At 49.8% G+C, this 16,125-nt stretch overlaps 1 protein-coding gene across 1 annotated transcript in view; it reads left to right on the forward strand.

The window, feature by feature from the left end:
• LOC119454601 (protein 5NUC-like) overlaps positions 1 to 16,125 on the forward strand; it is a 134,007-nt gene that overhangs the window by 17,913 nt on the left and 99,969 nt on the right. The window lies entirely within an intron of this gene.

The raw sequence follows: 16,125 nt of genomic DNA on the forward strand, positions 1-16,125 counted from the left end.
GAGACACATGGACAACAGCAGCAGCAGACGTAAAAGAAGTAGACGGGCGACGTTGGAGCGGAGTGATGAGGCAGTCAACGTCGCTGAGCTTGCGGAGAACTTTGTAGGGTCCTGCGTAGCGAGGGAGGAGCTTCTCGCACAGGCATTGGCGTCGAGACGGCGTCCAGAGTAGGACCAGAAATTAAGGAGGATACTCTACTTCGCGGTGCCGGTTATCATAGCGCTCTTTTTGGGAGGCCTGCGACGCACATAGCCTAGTGTGAGCAACCTGGCGAGCCATTCTTGCCCGAGAGAGGACGTCCTAAGCATATGCGGTTGGTGCGGATGGATCAGAAGGAAGGAGCGTCTCGAAGGGCAACGCAGGGTTGCGGCCTTACAGGAGAAAGTACGGCGAATAGGCCGGCAGTGTCATGTCGGGACGAGTTGTAGGCAAAAGTAACGTAGGGTAGGGTGGCATCCCAATCGCGGTGATCAGTAGAGACGTACATGGACAGCATATCCGTGAGAGATCGGTTAAACCGCTCGGTAAGACCGTTGGAATGAAGATGGTAGGCTGCCGTAAGGCGATGTTCAGTGGAGCAGCTACGCAGGATTTCGTCAATGACCTTTGCAAGGGAACAGCGGCCACGATCCGTAAGAAGCTGGCATGGAGCCCCGAATCGAAGAATGACGTCATTGAGCAGAACGTCTGCAACGTCGGTAGCGCAGCTACTGGGCATGGCGTGCGTGATGGCATATCTGGTGGAGTAGTCAGCTGCGACGGCAATCCATTTGTTGCCGGATATGGACGCAGGGAAAGATCCGAGCAAGTCAAGGCGGATGCGGAAGAAGGGCTTCGGTGGAATGTCACAGGTTGAAGCAGGCCAGCCTGTGGAAGAGCAGAACGTTTGCGGCGCTGACAGCGCTCGCAGGCAGCAACGATTCCGCGCACCGAACGATACAAGTCAGGCCAAAAGAACCGCTGTCGCACGTGGTTGTAGGTGTGTGAAACGTCCAGGTGCCCCGCAGTTGGACCATCATGCACATCTTGAAGAATGGTGGTGCGCAGGTGTCGGGGAATAACAAGCAAGAATTCCGGTCCATCAGGTTTCATGTTGCGACGGTAAAGGACGTCATCGCTTAGGTTATACTGGCGTAGAGCAGGGTCGGAACGCGCAGAAGAGAGTCGGTGAATAGTGAGCTTTAGGGCTGCATCCCGACACTGTGCGGTGCTGATTTCGCGTAAATCAGGGATGGACAGAACACAAGAATCATGATGATGCATCAGCGAGGCTAGCAGGGTCCACCGGATGGCGCGAAAGACAATCGGCATCGTGATGTAGCCTGCCCGATTTATAAATTACCTCAAAGGTAATTTATACACAGATTGAATCATCAAGAAAATCACAAGAGCTATTGAAGTGCGTCTTCGCTTTGTATGCAGACGCACCGTTATATTGTTACGTTACCCGCAGCTCCAACAAATAATGTTACGTGTAGCTGATATTCGTGTAGCTGATACACGGAAGCCAACGGAGTCCGAGATGACAACGCTATATCAAGCGGAAACACGTCCTCCTCTTCAGTGCAACCACACTGTGGCGGCTGTTGCGTATCAACATCATATCAAACATATTTATATTCCTTTTCCTATTTCTTGCAAACGTAGTCTCAGAGCCCAGCGACCAAGGTGACCACTTGGGTCCTTGAGGGAGGACAGCCATCAAAGAGCGTGGTGGTCGGTAAGAACCGAGAATGCGCGGCCGTACAAATACGGGCGAAATTTTGTGACAGCCCAAACCAATGCAAGGCACTCGCGCTCTGTGATCGAATAATTCCGTTCAGATGTGGAGAGCAGGCGGCTGGCGTATGCAGTAACGTGTGTGGCCATGCTGGTGCTGAGCGACGACGGCGCCGATTCCATGCCCACTAGCATCTCTGCGAACCTCAGTTAGGCACGGATGGGTCAAAGTGAGCCAATATAGGCGGTGAAGTGAGCAAGTTCGTCAGCGCCGAGAATGCAGTCGCTTGGTCGGGGCCCCGCGAGAAGGGCACGTCCTTCTTGATAAGGTCGGTTACTGGTCGGGCTATGATGGCGAAATTGAGCATAAAGCGGCGGAAGTACGAGCATAATCCAACAAAACTCCGAACAGCTTTAGTAGACGAGGGCACAGGGAAGTTCTTGACAGCGCTAATCTTGGCAGGGTCAGGTTGGGCACCTGTAGCATTATCAAGATCACCAAGCACAGTAATTTGTTGTCTGCTGAAATTACACTTTTTGGAGTTTATCTGGAGTCCTGCTCGACGAAAGACAGCTAGAATGGTAGCCAAAACGAGTAAGTTGACTTTCAAACGTTGGGGAAAACACAATGACGTCGTCTAGGTAGCAGAGGCAGATAGACCATTTGTAGCCAAGAAGGAGAGAGTCCATCGTGCGTTCGAACGTTGCGGGGGCGTTGCACAGTCTAAAGGGCATAACTTTGAACTGGTAGAGGCCATCCGCTGTGATAAAGGCAGTTTTTTTTATCGATACAAGTCAGTAACAGAAATCTGCCAGTAACCCGAGCGCAGGTCTATGGATGAGAAGTACTTCGCACCGTGAAGGCAGTCCAGGGCGTCATCGATCCGTGGCAGCGGATATACGCCTTCGTGCGTTATTTTGTTTAAGGCACGATAGTCGAAGCAAAATCTCCAGCTGCCATCCTTCTTTTTGACCAAGACGATAGGTGACGCCCACGGAGTTGAGGAAGCCTCTATGACGCATTTGGAGACCATCTTGTCGACTTCTCGGTGTATGACCTGGCGTTCGGAATGGGACACACGACATGGTCATCGTCGGATAGGAATAGCATCTCCGGTACGTATTCGATGACTTACGAGAGACGTTTAACCGAGAGGGCGGTCATCGAAGTCGAAGACATTCCTATAGGCCGTTAGGAGGTGGTGGAGTTCCGCGACTTGACAAGTCGGAAGATCAGGGGCAATCATCGTGGTAATTTCGTCTGGGAGTGGCCTTGCCGGGCCGGTTGCGGGAAAGGACGAACAAGTGTCGGGGTCTAGTGCCGCGACGTCGCCTTCATCAAGCGCAGACACGTTGGCCACTGAGATGCCTTGCGGAAGAGCTTGGATCGAGTTGCTGAAGTTGAGAAGCGGGAGCGGGATGTACTTGTCGACAACAGTCATAAGGGTGTGCGGTACAGTAGTATTTCTGGACAACAACACTTCAATTCGTGGAGACACTATGTAGTCGCCGTCTGGGATTGGTGATGCCGTCGTCAAGGCAAGACACGTGGCGGAGTGCGGTGACAACCGAACATAATCGACAGAGCATCAGCGATGTGACGGTAAAGCAGGAACATGAGCAAGTTGAGGATGCTCAAAGGACGCCGGTTGCACGCTCAATGAAAGCGGCATGGGCCGACAAGAAATCGAGTCCGAGAATGACGTCGTTGCCCATTGCTCGAGAACAGTAAACAAAACAGATATATGGTGACCGGCGATGGTGATGCGAGCTGTGCACATTCCGATGACTGCGGGACTTATTCCATCAGCAACACAAATAATACCAGTAGCGGTGGGAGTAAGTACTTTCTTGAGGCGGCGACGAAGGTGATTACTCATCACGGATATTTGTGCCCCAGTATCGACGAGTGCGGGAACAGTTAAGCTGTTAACGTCAACATCGATCAAGTTTCGTCATGTCGGCAATACCAGGAGAGGATTTGAGGTGGAAGTCGAAGTTGCAGCGTCACCTCTAAAAGCTGCATCCCTTAGTTTCCATTTGAAGGTTGAGCGGCGAAGTCGGACGTCGTCCTAGAGGCGAAGGTAACGACGGCCGACGCGCTGGCGACGAACGGGACTGATGACCTGGTGGCGACGGGGAACGGCTGTGCGGCGTAGGGGTGGCATCGACGTTGTACGGCTCAAAAGGCTGGAAGCGGTGGTAGCTGTGGCTGGTATGGCTGAGCGGGCTGAGAATGGCGGTAGTTATCGGTGCGGCTAGCAGTGTCATCCCGGGTTAGCGGCGACACCCAACAGTTGTTGCAATGGCGCGTGACGTGAACGATACGGCGGCAGTAGAAGGAAGTCGACCGATCATCTGCCGTCCGCCATTCAGCCGGATTACGAGAGCGCGGATAAAACCGTTGTTCCTGGGGCGGTGATCTCGGGCGAGGCGGCAACCTAGGGCGAAAGACAGTTGTCCAAGACTGAGAAATGGTGCAGTTGCCGAGTTCCTCCAGGACAATGGGCTGGACCAGGGAAACGGCCGGCACGTGAAAATCGCCGCGGCCGTTGTTGGGAAGAGCAGGAGCAATTGCTTCGATTTCCCGATGGACAATTCGTGTAATTTCCGATGGCGGCTAGGACTGCAGACGAGAGGCCCGTCCGTCTTCGCATGATGACGTCGGGGCGGTGTTCGGTAGCCCAGCGAATGACCTCGCAATACGCCGACTTTTGGCCTGCTAAAAACGCCGGCATTCTTCAATAATTGAGTTGACGGTCGCACAATGTCGGCACAGTAATAGGTTGAACGCATCGTCTGCGATTCCCTTCAGTACGTGACCAACCTTGTCCGACTCCGTCATATCCATGTCCACTTTACGGCAAAGATCAAGACATCCTGAATCTAGGATATGTATGGTTCAGTGGACGTCTGAGTGCGGATGGAAAGTTCTTTCGTTGCGGCTGCCTTTCGACCCAAGGGCTTCCCAAACAAAGCACAAAATTTTGCACTGAAAGTGTCCCAACTTCCAATATCTACCTCATGGTTATCGAACCACACCTTTGCCGTTCCTTTGAGGTAAACAGCACGTTCACCAGCATGATCGTCGGTTCCCGACGATTGATCGCACTGATGCGTTCATAATTGGCAATCCAATCTTCGACGTCAACTTCATCTGTAGCAGAACATTCCCGGGTCTTTCGGATGCGTAACGATCATCGTTGACGTTGTTGTCGGGGATGGTGCAGGCGTCGTACTAGCCGGCGCAGGCGGCGTTGTCTCGTCTATCTTCATGATGACCCCTACTCAACGACCACTGCCGAGCTGCGTTGTACAGCGCTTCTTCCGATACAGCGCACCTCCAGCAAATTGTCACGGGGATTCACAAGTGTACGGGAGAGACAATATTTACAAGCTGCTGCTACCAGAGAATGGATGACAGCCTCTCACGCGGCATGTCGCGTCTTCTTCCTCTTCGCGTAGCACAGCGGCCCTTTAATGGCAGGCTCATACTCAATGCCTCGTAACAATATGTTTGCCTTGTGAGTAATATTTACAGAAATAAAAAAAGGCTCCTCCGCTAGCTTGGCCGTGCAGGTAGAAGCATCGGTAACCATCTATATCAATGATTCATTAAATGCAAGCCACATTTAATGTAATGCTAAATTCTCTGGCGAGAATTGAGAAGATAAATATTATAGTTCAGTTGCTGCAGAATGAACTGATCGGCAACTCCACTGAAAAGTTTTGACAGATCCTTATTTTACATAGATTTGACTGAGACATTGCCTTATTTAAGATGCTCCATTTTAGAAAGCCCTTCATGGAGAGGCTGTCTTTTTATCTTAGTCGTTGTCTGAATCAGTGAAGTAGTTTTCTTTGACAGAGGGGCTCTGGATCGCTTGAGGAGTAGAGGATCCATGTCCATGTCATCCGAGACTTGCGCTGTTACCCTAAGTCTTGTCTCTGCATCTGGTCATGTTCAACGGATCGTCCTAAAGTTTCGACTTCTTTGGGCGTGATAACGGGCGCCCTATTTTCGTTTGCTGGGTCAGGACGACTGAATTCCTCGAGGGAATACCTACAGTGGCTGATGTTCCAAAAACCTGCGCCATCTGATTTGAAATTATTCGTGCCAGGGACTCACAAAGGCTTGAAACAAGACGCTCCGTAGCCTTTTCCATGGCCCTTTCAACCACCTCATCAATGGACAGTGAAAGCGTCGAGTGAATTGCTGCTGGATGACAGGCAGTCGCACTAGCGCATGTAAGATTTCTTACCTGCAGGTGTGCCATTGCTTCCATACGGGAGTAGCGCCTGTGGTAAATGGTTTCGAGAACTTGTAGTTGGCGCTCCTTTGCAGAATTAGAATAATCTGCAGAGTTATCTTCACCGAAGAGACGGCACTTGTCGTTTTTTTCTAATTGAGTTCTGATCATCATCACAATTGCGGCACTGAGAGTAGATCTACAACGTATTGTGGGATGTCGATACCGCCAGCACGGTGGCAAAGGCTCAACTTGTGTATATCAGGGGCCATGCCTTGATTTCTGATGCTCAAAGTGACCCAGCCAAGGCAACTATGACAGACTCTGTGGGATTGTTATCTATAATGCGTCGACATCAAAATAACGAGATTGCGCCTGCCACTGAAAACGTGTCCATTACCTCTACAGGATTCCGGTTTATATCAACGCCTTGGACAAGGCCTTTCACGCAAGCCAAACAAGGTGCATAAAATGAACTGAACTGGTTTAAAGCAAACACTGAACATTTTAGGAGGTTTCACACGCAGGCCTGGTATGAAGAAAAGATGAGAACGCATCTTCGGCAGAACTGCCCAACCTATGCGATTTTTGGGGGGAAATGGGTCGTAGTGCACCGAAGTTCCGCTTCTATTACTTTTGGATTCTTCATCCAAATAATGCCTTCATTGGTCGGCACAATAGTCACAGGTACTGAGTTGAGTTCATTGCGTAAGAAAATGTACACAAAACTCGTGTGGCGGAATACAAGCAAACCACGGGGAAGCCCCTGGCCCTGGGAAGGAAACAGACAATTGAGTGCTGTTACTTCAAAACACTCTTCAGATACAAATATAACACTGAGTAAGGGAGTAATGAGCAAAATAAGAGCATCAAACCACTCGATGTTCGACCGCAGCCCTGTTACGACGTTTCTACTGTGGAAGCCATCGTCAAATAATGCCGCCGCTTCGAGGTAGCCTAAGCCGCCACGTCGTGCCAGTTTTCCCGGCTCCCAAACAAACCTGCCATGTCCTCTTGCTCCGATCTTGCCGCCACACAGCCATTTCAAATGAACGACATGCGTATCGTTCGGCGAGAGCGTGAAGCGGCGAATCCGGCCCCACTTTACCCACGACCACTTGACGGTGCCTTTGGTCAAGCGCCCCCAACGATTTCCGTTATTAAAGAAATTGCTAACCTTATCATCGCTACCACCTGTTCTGTCTCCAGACCTGATTCGAGCCCAATTCCCGTGGCCTCCACCTGCAATGACCAGTATTTCGCTCCCAGACCCCGCAATCCTGCTGAATGGCGAACCCCAGACGTAAAACCGATATTCTTCCGCTGCCACCGAGTTGGTCATGTATCCCGCCACTGCGGCACCCCTGGATGCCACCATACTGGAGCTCACTCCCTGCTCCTCGTCCATACGCCAACACTCAGCGCTACGTCGTCCGCTATTCCTTTTAGTATATGGCCCACCTTGTCAACCTCGGTAATTTGCTCGTCGACTTTTCGGCAAAGCACGAGCACTTCCTGAATGTAGGAGACATACGATTAGGTCGACAACTGGACACGGCTGGCAAGATATTTTCGCGCAGCCTGTTGGCGACCTGACGGGTTGTAAAATAGGTCGGAAAGCCTCTCTGAAATGTTTCAGCTGGAGAGCTCGGCGTCAAGTGAAACCAGACACGTGGTGTCCCTTCCGGATAAAAGATAACATTGGCAAGCATGATGGCAGGCTCCCAGTGGTGGCTTTGGCTAACACGCTCATACATGCAGAGCCAGGCGTTGACGTCATCGCCATGTTGGGCGGAGAATGTGCCAGGATCACGGAGACTGGGAACCGTAACGTACGCTGTGGTAGGCGCCGCATGTGTAAGTGGAAACGGAGTGTCTCCATCGGAAGCAACGGCTGATGGGACAACGGTGCGGCCGCTTCGGACCTTCGTAACGAGGACGGGGAACGTTCCACCTCCACCACAATGTTACGCGAAGGACGAGTCAATGAAACGAGGAGCTATTTACAGGTTATATTTACAGCAGCAGTTGGAGCGCTTACCGGTTGGATTCACAGCGCGACCCCAGTTCGTACTTCAGCCTCTTCGCTCAAGTGATGGCGCCTCGTACAAACGACTAAATATAACATCCTCGTCGCAGACCGAGAGAGGGAGGGGGAAACATTTATTTGGACCATCGAGCTCATTGCTGTTGAGTTCGAGTGGGTGGTGTCCTCATTCCAGGACTCCACTGGCCATGGCTGCTCAACGTACTTACTGGACGAGAGCTTCTTGTCCCGCAAGGGTATCGCCGGTCAGATGTACCTGCCACCGCTCAAATGACGTGCTAGGCGTGTTTAAGTGTTAAGGTTAGCACTCGCACCTGCACGAGATTTGAAAGAGTGTAAGACGTGTGTCGCCGCACCAGGGGCAGATCTTGTGATATGTTTGTGGGTACATTTTGCTGGATCTGTGTCGGTATGGGAATGTGTTATTCTGAATAACGCTGACAGGTACTGCCTTTTCAATGCTGAGCTTATTGTGAGGGGGGGGGGGGGTAAATCCTGCGGTTGAACCGCTGGATTTCGAGGCGGTCGCAGTAATTGGATGGCAGGGGCACGAAGGTACAGGGTGGGTATTGATATATTTACTGACGAGCGAAACATACCAGTGACATATACCCAGTGGTATAAGTTGGGGTTCAAATGTTTCATTAAAGAGCGGCCCGAGCAAATACAAGAGCTGAAAATATTAAGGTAATAACATAAGGTATTTTGTTGAGTGAAAGACGTGTTCTAGCGTTAGAAGTGCAAAAGGAGTTCACGTAGGAAATGCTGGAATTAGGGAACTTTGGGCTAGTCACGCTGAACGTTACAGCCGATAGTAACCGCGGACAGGGAAAGTGGTTATGAATTAGTTTATACGAGAATAAGGAATCACGATATTTTCGCCTTATTTCTAGGGCTGTAATATTGTAGCGGCAATGCGCGGACAAGCGTTGCCAATACCGGGCAAGCGTTGCCAATTCGTCAGAAGCCTTACCGCGTTTCGCCTTCAGAGAGGAAAATCATCGCCGAGCAGGTGCAAGATATTTCGCGGAAAGGAGTCATACAAGAATCATGCTGTCCGTGGGCAGCTCCGGTGATTCTCGTCAAGAAGAAGGACAACTCGTGGCGGTTTTGCGTGGACTACCCCCGACTCAACGCCGTCACAAAAAAAGAGGTGTACCCACTGCCACGTATAGTTGACGCCGTCGACTGTCTGCACTCCGCGTCATATTTTTCTTCCGTTGACTTGCGGTCAGGATACTGGCAAATTCCCATGCACCCCTTGGACAAGGAGAAGACAGCCTTCGTAACAACCGACGGCCTCTTTGAGTTCAACGTTATGCCTTTCGGCTTGTGCAACGCTCCGGCGACATTCGAGAGGTTTATGGATACAGTGCTCCGCGGACTCAAATGGGAAATTTGTATGTGCTATCTAGATGACGTGATAATTTATGGCACGACGTTTCAAGAGCATAATCACCGCTTATCGGTCGTGCTTGACTGCATACGGCGAGCTGGCCTTATTTTGAATTCCAAAAAGTGTCACTTCGGCGAGCGTGATGCTCTTGTACTGGGCTTTCTGGTCGACAACCAGGGAATACGACCAGATCCACAAAAGGTTGCCGTGGTTCGTAACTTTCAGCACCCAAAAACGGTAAAAGACCTCCGAAGTTTCTTGGGCCTTTGCTAGTATTTCCGCCGATTTATCAAGAATTTCGCACAGCTTGCTTCTCCTCTGACGTCTCTTCTTCACAAGGACACGCCATACGTGTGGACGGATTCCTGTGAGACTGCATTTCAGCAACTGCAATTTTTACTGACTTCCGGACCTGTCCTGATGCACTTCGATCCCGCTGCCTTCACTGAACTGCATGCTGATGCTAGTGGTGTTGGTGTTGGTGCTGTGCTCGTTCAGATCTGCAACGGTCGGCAGCATGTCGTCGCTTATGCTAGTCGGACACTTACCAAAGTGGAGAAGAACTACACCGTCACCGAACTGGAGTGCCTAGCAGTTGTATTCACCATTCAGAAGTTCCGGCCGTATTTTTACGGCCGCGAGTTCACCATAGTGACTGACCACCATTCACTGTGCTGGCTTGCTGGGCTCCACGACCCGTCCGGCCGATTAGCCCGTTGGGCGTTGCGCCTTCAAGAGTACAGCTTTTCAATTACCTACAAGAGCGGACGATGCCACACGGATGCCGACTGCCTCTCGCGCCTCCCGTCACCGTACACAAACGCTGAGGACGACGACTTCGACGACTATTTAGTTTCTATTTCGTCCGACTTCCCAGACCTCAGTCGCTTCAAGAGCGAGCAACATCGTGACCCTGCCTTGAAACATTTATTAGAATCTGCGCATGATTCACCAGGGCAGCCATTTACTATTTCTAACGGTTTGCTGTACAAGAAGAATTACTCCGCTGACGGCCCTCCATTGCTCTTAGTAGTGCCAGAAAACCTGCGCCCTGCGGTTCTTCGTTCGATGCACGATGACATTACGTCCGGCCACCTTGGCTTCGCACGCACACTACACCGGCTCCGCCAGAGGTTTTACTGACCGAAACTCTGGAAAACAACGAAACAGTACGTCGCCAGCTGTGCTGTTTGTCAGCGCCACAAGCAAACTACGACTGGCCCTGCAGGTTATTTGCAACCTGTCACGCCACCGACGTCGCCGTTTGAAAAAGTTGGCACTGACTTGCTCGGACCACTCCCGAAGACATCATCTGGCCACCGGTGGATTATAGTGTGCGTGGATTACTTAACCCGTTATACGGATACAGCGGCACTTACATGTGCCACAGCAGATGATGTATCTTCCTTCCTGCTGCACCGCGTCATCTTACGTCACGGCGCTCCACGGCTTGTTATCAGTGATCGTGGACGGCAATTTACTGCCGACGTTGTTGAAGGACTTCTGCGGCTTTGTGGTTCTTCTTATCGGCGTTCCTCTCCTTACCACCCGCAAACTAATGGTCTCGCTGAGCGCACGAATCGCACCCTTACCAACATGCTGTCCATGTATGTCGACGCTGACCACAAAAACTGGGACGCCGTCTTGCCTTTCGTTACGTACGCGTACAACACTGCCAAGCATGAAGTTACTGGATATGCGCCGTTCTTTTTGCTTTACGTACGCAATCCATGGAGCTTTATGGACACACTCCTACCCTTCCAGCATCATGAAAACCTGTCCATCGCTCAGACTTTGTGTCGTGCAGAAGAAGCACGGCGACTCGCACGTCTGAGGACATTGTCCTCACAGGGCCACAGCAAGAGCTTCTACGGTGCCCGGCATATTCCAGTGAGCTTTTCGCCTGGTGACTATGTTTAGCTATGGACACCAGTTCGCAAAAAAGGGCTCTACCACAAGTTTCTCGCCACCTACTCTGGACCGTTCGTCATTCTCGCTCGTCTAAATAATGTAAGCTATGTTGTCGCCCAAGTTACTCCAAATAACCGGCGTTCGCGCGCGACACAAATTGTTCATGTGGCTCGCCTCAAGCAGTATTATCCCCGACCTATTTAACTCGCTCGGCGAGCTTCGTCTGCCCCCAGGGAAAATGTAGCGGCAATGCGCGGAGGTTAGAAGAAGACAAAGAGGTGGCGTGGAGCGCCGCGCTTGAACTGGGTGGTTGATCGTACCGGACTGGTTCTCGCCTTCGGCTGCTCCCTTCATGTGTTCTCATCTATCATCACCTGTAAATAAACCCATACCTTCGTAACAATATTATACATGCGCAGTACATGCTCATAGGCATAAATTACACGGCGTCCCAGAAATCAATCGTACAGGATACGAATGAAACGTCGCTGAACACACATTCAAATTTAGCCACATTGGTCAAATTACTACAGTTCCAAACATAAAGAACTAAACTCTAACTTGGTGCAGACATTTTTTATATGAGACCTAACTTTCGGTAGGATACATTAATAATGCTTGAAACATTTCGTTCGAAAGTCAGCCGGCACTCAACAAATATTCCCAAGTCGCGCGTACAACTTACTCGTTTTAAAGGAATGTTATCAAGTGAGTACTCGTATGACAAAGTGGTCAGTTTGCGAGTAAAGGTAACAAGTGTCTTAAATGGGTTAATACGTAAGAAGTAAGAAGCATACCACTCCGCGACAGAATTCACATCTTCCTGTAATAATTCACAATCGTGCGCTGATTCTATTTCACGGTAAAGCTTAATGTCATCAGCGTACAAAAGGTGACGCGAATGACCAAACATTCTTCAAGATTATTAACGAAGATACTGAAAAATAATGGGCCTAAGATAGACCCTTGCGGAAAATCGGAAGTTGATTCATAAGGGAAATATGACTTAGAACCGACGCGAAGATAATTAACCGAGTAGACAGGTAGTCTTTAATTAGCGTGCACAGGATGGTACTAACGCCGTAACTCCATAGTCCATGGATAAGAAGGTCATGAGCAACAACATCACATACTTGTGACAGGTCGAAGTATACTGTGTCTAACTGTCCCCGATTATCAACAGTGGGTCCCGCAACATCAAGAAAATATACAAGGTTTGTTTCCACAGACCTGCTTTGAACAAAGCCATGTTGTCATCAGGACCGTAGCCAGGAATTTTTGTCGGGGGGGGGGGGAGGGGGGGCACTTGCTGAAGGCCTTGAGTATGGGAGAAAAGCACCTATTTTGCAGTAATTATTTTCGGTCAAGATCAAAGTTTGTTTTGGGGAGGGAGCGGGCCCCTAAGGCCTCGGCCTCCCCCCTGGCTACGGGCGTGTTTGGCATGTTATGCTTAAAGAAAAACGTCAGATGTGTAAACATAGCTATTTCAAACACTTTTGCAAACGGAGACAAGAGGGACACGGGACGGCAATATTATAGTCGCTCATGCTGCCAGTTTTATGAATTGCAACAACTATTGCATTCTTCCAACAAGGAAACTCACTCGTCCGTAAAGCAAGATTACAAGTGAGCATAAACAAATGAACACAAATAGAAGAACAGCCTTGGATAACAAAACTTGGAAGTCGGTCGTAATCAAGAGAATGCTTTCGTTTCAACTTACTTACGGCCGCCGCGATATCGTGTTGCTGTATTCAAGAAAACGGAGGACAAATGTTCAGCGAATGCATTGACGATATTGTCGGAGTTTCGACGAATGACACGAGAAGGCTGATTGATGGCAATAATTGTGGCCCTCTCAGAACTGTAATCTTTTACATAGGTCCAGACAAGGTTGGGATCGCATTTGACGCGCACGTCGACAAACTTAATGTATGCATCACTGTCTTTTCGCATTGTGCTTTTCACCTCGCTTCGCAAGACACTAAATTTTTCGTGCCCCCCCCCCCCCCCCCCCGATGATTCTGTTTTCTTGAACTTGCTATGGTGGTACCTTAGCTTTTTACGAAGTAAACCGCGCAATTTTTAAGAAAACTACCTAAAATAGCGCTTAGGGAAACACTCTTTGCAGACTTCGAACGCACATTTTACATTATCAGTAAGCATGCTAACCGCTTTGTTGACATCTGTGACATGGTACACTTCAGACCAGTCGGCATCATTCCAATATTGGTAAAGACCTAGAGAGTCACCATTCGGAAAACCAAATGCGCGAACAGGTTCGCGCGACACATGAATAGCCTCTAGAAAAATTGCTAATTCGAGCGGGTCATGCGAATGGTACACAGGAACTAAACCGCTAATTGTAACAGAAAACTCAGCAACACAGGAATTAGCCAGAATGAGATCTAAATAATTTCCAGTGGCATTTGCGACCGTGTTAAAGTGCGTAAATCCAAGAAATTCGATAAAGAAGAACAGCGCATTACAGCGAGGGGATGATAAAGATGCGGATGTCGCACGTGAAGACTCCCAAACCATAGACGGAACATTGAAATCGCCAGCTATCAGGATATTATATTTTGCTACATCAATAACTTCAACTCAGTCAGTCATATGCTCAGAAAACTGCACGTTACTTACGTTAGCAGGGAAGTAGGCTGCGCAGAGCAACAAATTTTTGCAGCTTTTAACAGGAATTTCAACCCACACAGTTTCTGGTATGATCTCAAGGTCCGCACGCCTTGAAACGATAAGATTGTTCCGTACGGCAATTAGCCGACCACCGCCGTATTTAACGCGCGCATTATACATGTCACATCCATGAACTTTCTTCTTCCAGTGGAAAATAATTCTTAAACAGTAAGTCGTTGCAAAGCCAAGTTTCAGTTAAGCATATAGCATGGTATGAGCAGGATAGCACGTTCTCATAGAAACAGGAGGATTTCGTGCGTAGACCACGAACATTTTGGTAAAAAACGGAGCACTTCATTATTGACGTTAGAAAAGAAGTTACGTTATTTTGTCGCTGGCGTCCTTGTATGCATCATGCCTGCCGTAGAAAGGCCTGAACAGGCAACCCTTCGGCCAAATGTTTTGCGAGTTGATTTTTTGGAAGACGTTCTCGTTCACTGTGACCCGAAAGCAAGCGTAGATCTCGTGCTTCAATTTGACCTTTTGGCAGTCGACATAGCTGCTATCAGCAACTTTTTCCAGCGTAGCACAGATTTCCTCACAAGTTTGTCGAAGCGGCCAAGCTCGACAGGAAAAGCGAACGCCTTCCCGGCACAGAAACCAGCGTGCTTGAAGTACGTGCCCCAGCGACGGCTTCACCCTCGTCCTGGGCCGGAAAAGAGTTGGTTGTAGACCTGGAGGCGCATTTGCTTGCCGCGATGGCCCACTCACAGGAGCCAGTGCCGATTTGATGCTGGGCTGTTCACGCACCGACCCGAAGCCGGTGGAGAGGACCGGTTGACTTGCGACGTGTGACCAAAGAAGGCGCTAAAAGACGCCACTCGTTTCCGTTACCTTGCTGCTGCGCGCATTTGCCCAATAGCTCTGTGTTCAGGGCCAGGTGCAAGCAAAGGTTGTCGTTGTCCTTCTTCAGATAAAAAACACACTTGTATGTGACGCGATTTTGTCGCACAGGGCCTGCACGACGACACGAAGTTGTGCGCAGGCTCCATCACAGGTGGTGACGTCCTGGTCCTGCGAGGCATTTACTGCCGGCTTTTAGAGCCCTATGGTGTCACGCCGGCTGCGTCTAGTACACTGCTAGCACTTGTATGTGCTCGATCCCGTGAGCATGTAGAGTACAGCTCGTACTCTTCGTTAACAATGTTCAAGCACTTGCAGTGGACCGATGGCCACAAAGCCCACAGCGACGTAGAAATTGTTGTCGACCGAAGAACGGCTGCAAGCACGAATCGCACTTGTCCTTTGAAGTCGTCTTGACATGTTAGCAGAAGAAACGGCCATACCTGTGCAAAGTTGGCGGACTCGGGGAGCGCGGCAAGAACGTGTGCGCGCTCCTTCAGTGCGCAGCTATGAATGAGCCCGGATGAAATGAAATCCGCTGGCATTTAAATTACATAAATTTTTCTACAGCTGGATTGAGGCTTCTTGGAAACGTAATGTGTTGTGAATTTGTATTCCAGCACACGTATTTTTGCCAGAGTTATCGGTAAATGTGGGCCACTTTGAAGACATCCGCTAAATTCGCATAGTGTCAATGTCACGTGGTGGCATATCCGCAGATGTGTCAAATAAAGCAGTTTTTTTACACAGTTATTATAGAATTGAGACTTCCGTGATCACCAAATAAATATTGCGGCTTGTCACTTTTCGAGAATATACACATTACGAGGAAGAGTTAAGCTTTCCGACACAGGAATTCTTAGTGTAACGGTGTGTATAGACCGTGAGCAGGCTTGAGGAAGAGTTAAGCTTTCCGACACGGGAATTCTTAGTGTAACGGTGTGTATAGACCGTGAGCAGGAAGCCTGGTCACGTAGGGCCGAGTGCAGAGCAGTGGATAAGTCATAACCAAGTGCAGGTGCGAGTTGCAGCGCTGAGGCATCAGCCTTCTTTCTGAAGACTGCAGAGGCCGTGATGGTGCATGGGCTTTCTACGTCATTGCAATTTGTTCAGAAAAAGGTTGATTCAACAGCGGCTGGCATTGAGTAAAGACAAGGTCTTTTTGGGCACGCTGGTGTAGCCTGTGTTGGTGTTGTTCAGGTTGCACTCCCTTCGGGATCGGCCCAGATTACTAGACTGCACGATCTCCGGGATTCTCCCATAT

The sequence above is a fragment of the Dermacentor silvarum genome, chromosome 5 (assembly GCF_013339745.2).
Source record: "Dermacentor silvarum isolate Dsil-2018 chromosome 5, BIME_Dsil_1.4, whole genome shotgun sequence".
Lineage (NCBI taxonomy): Eukaryota > Metazoa > Arthropoda > Arachnida > Ixodida > Ixodidae > Dermacentor > Dermacentor silvarum.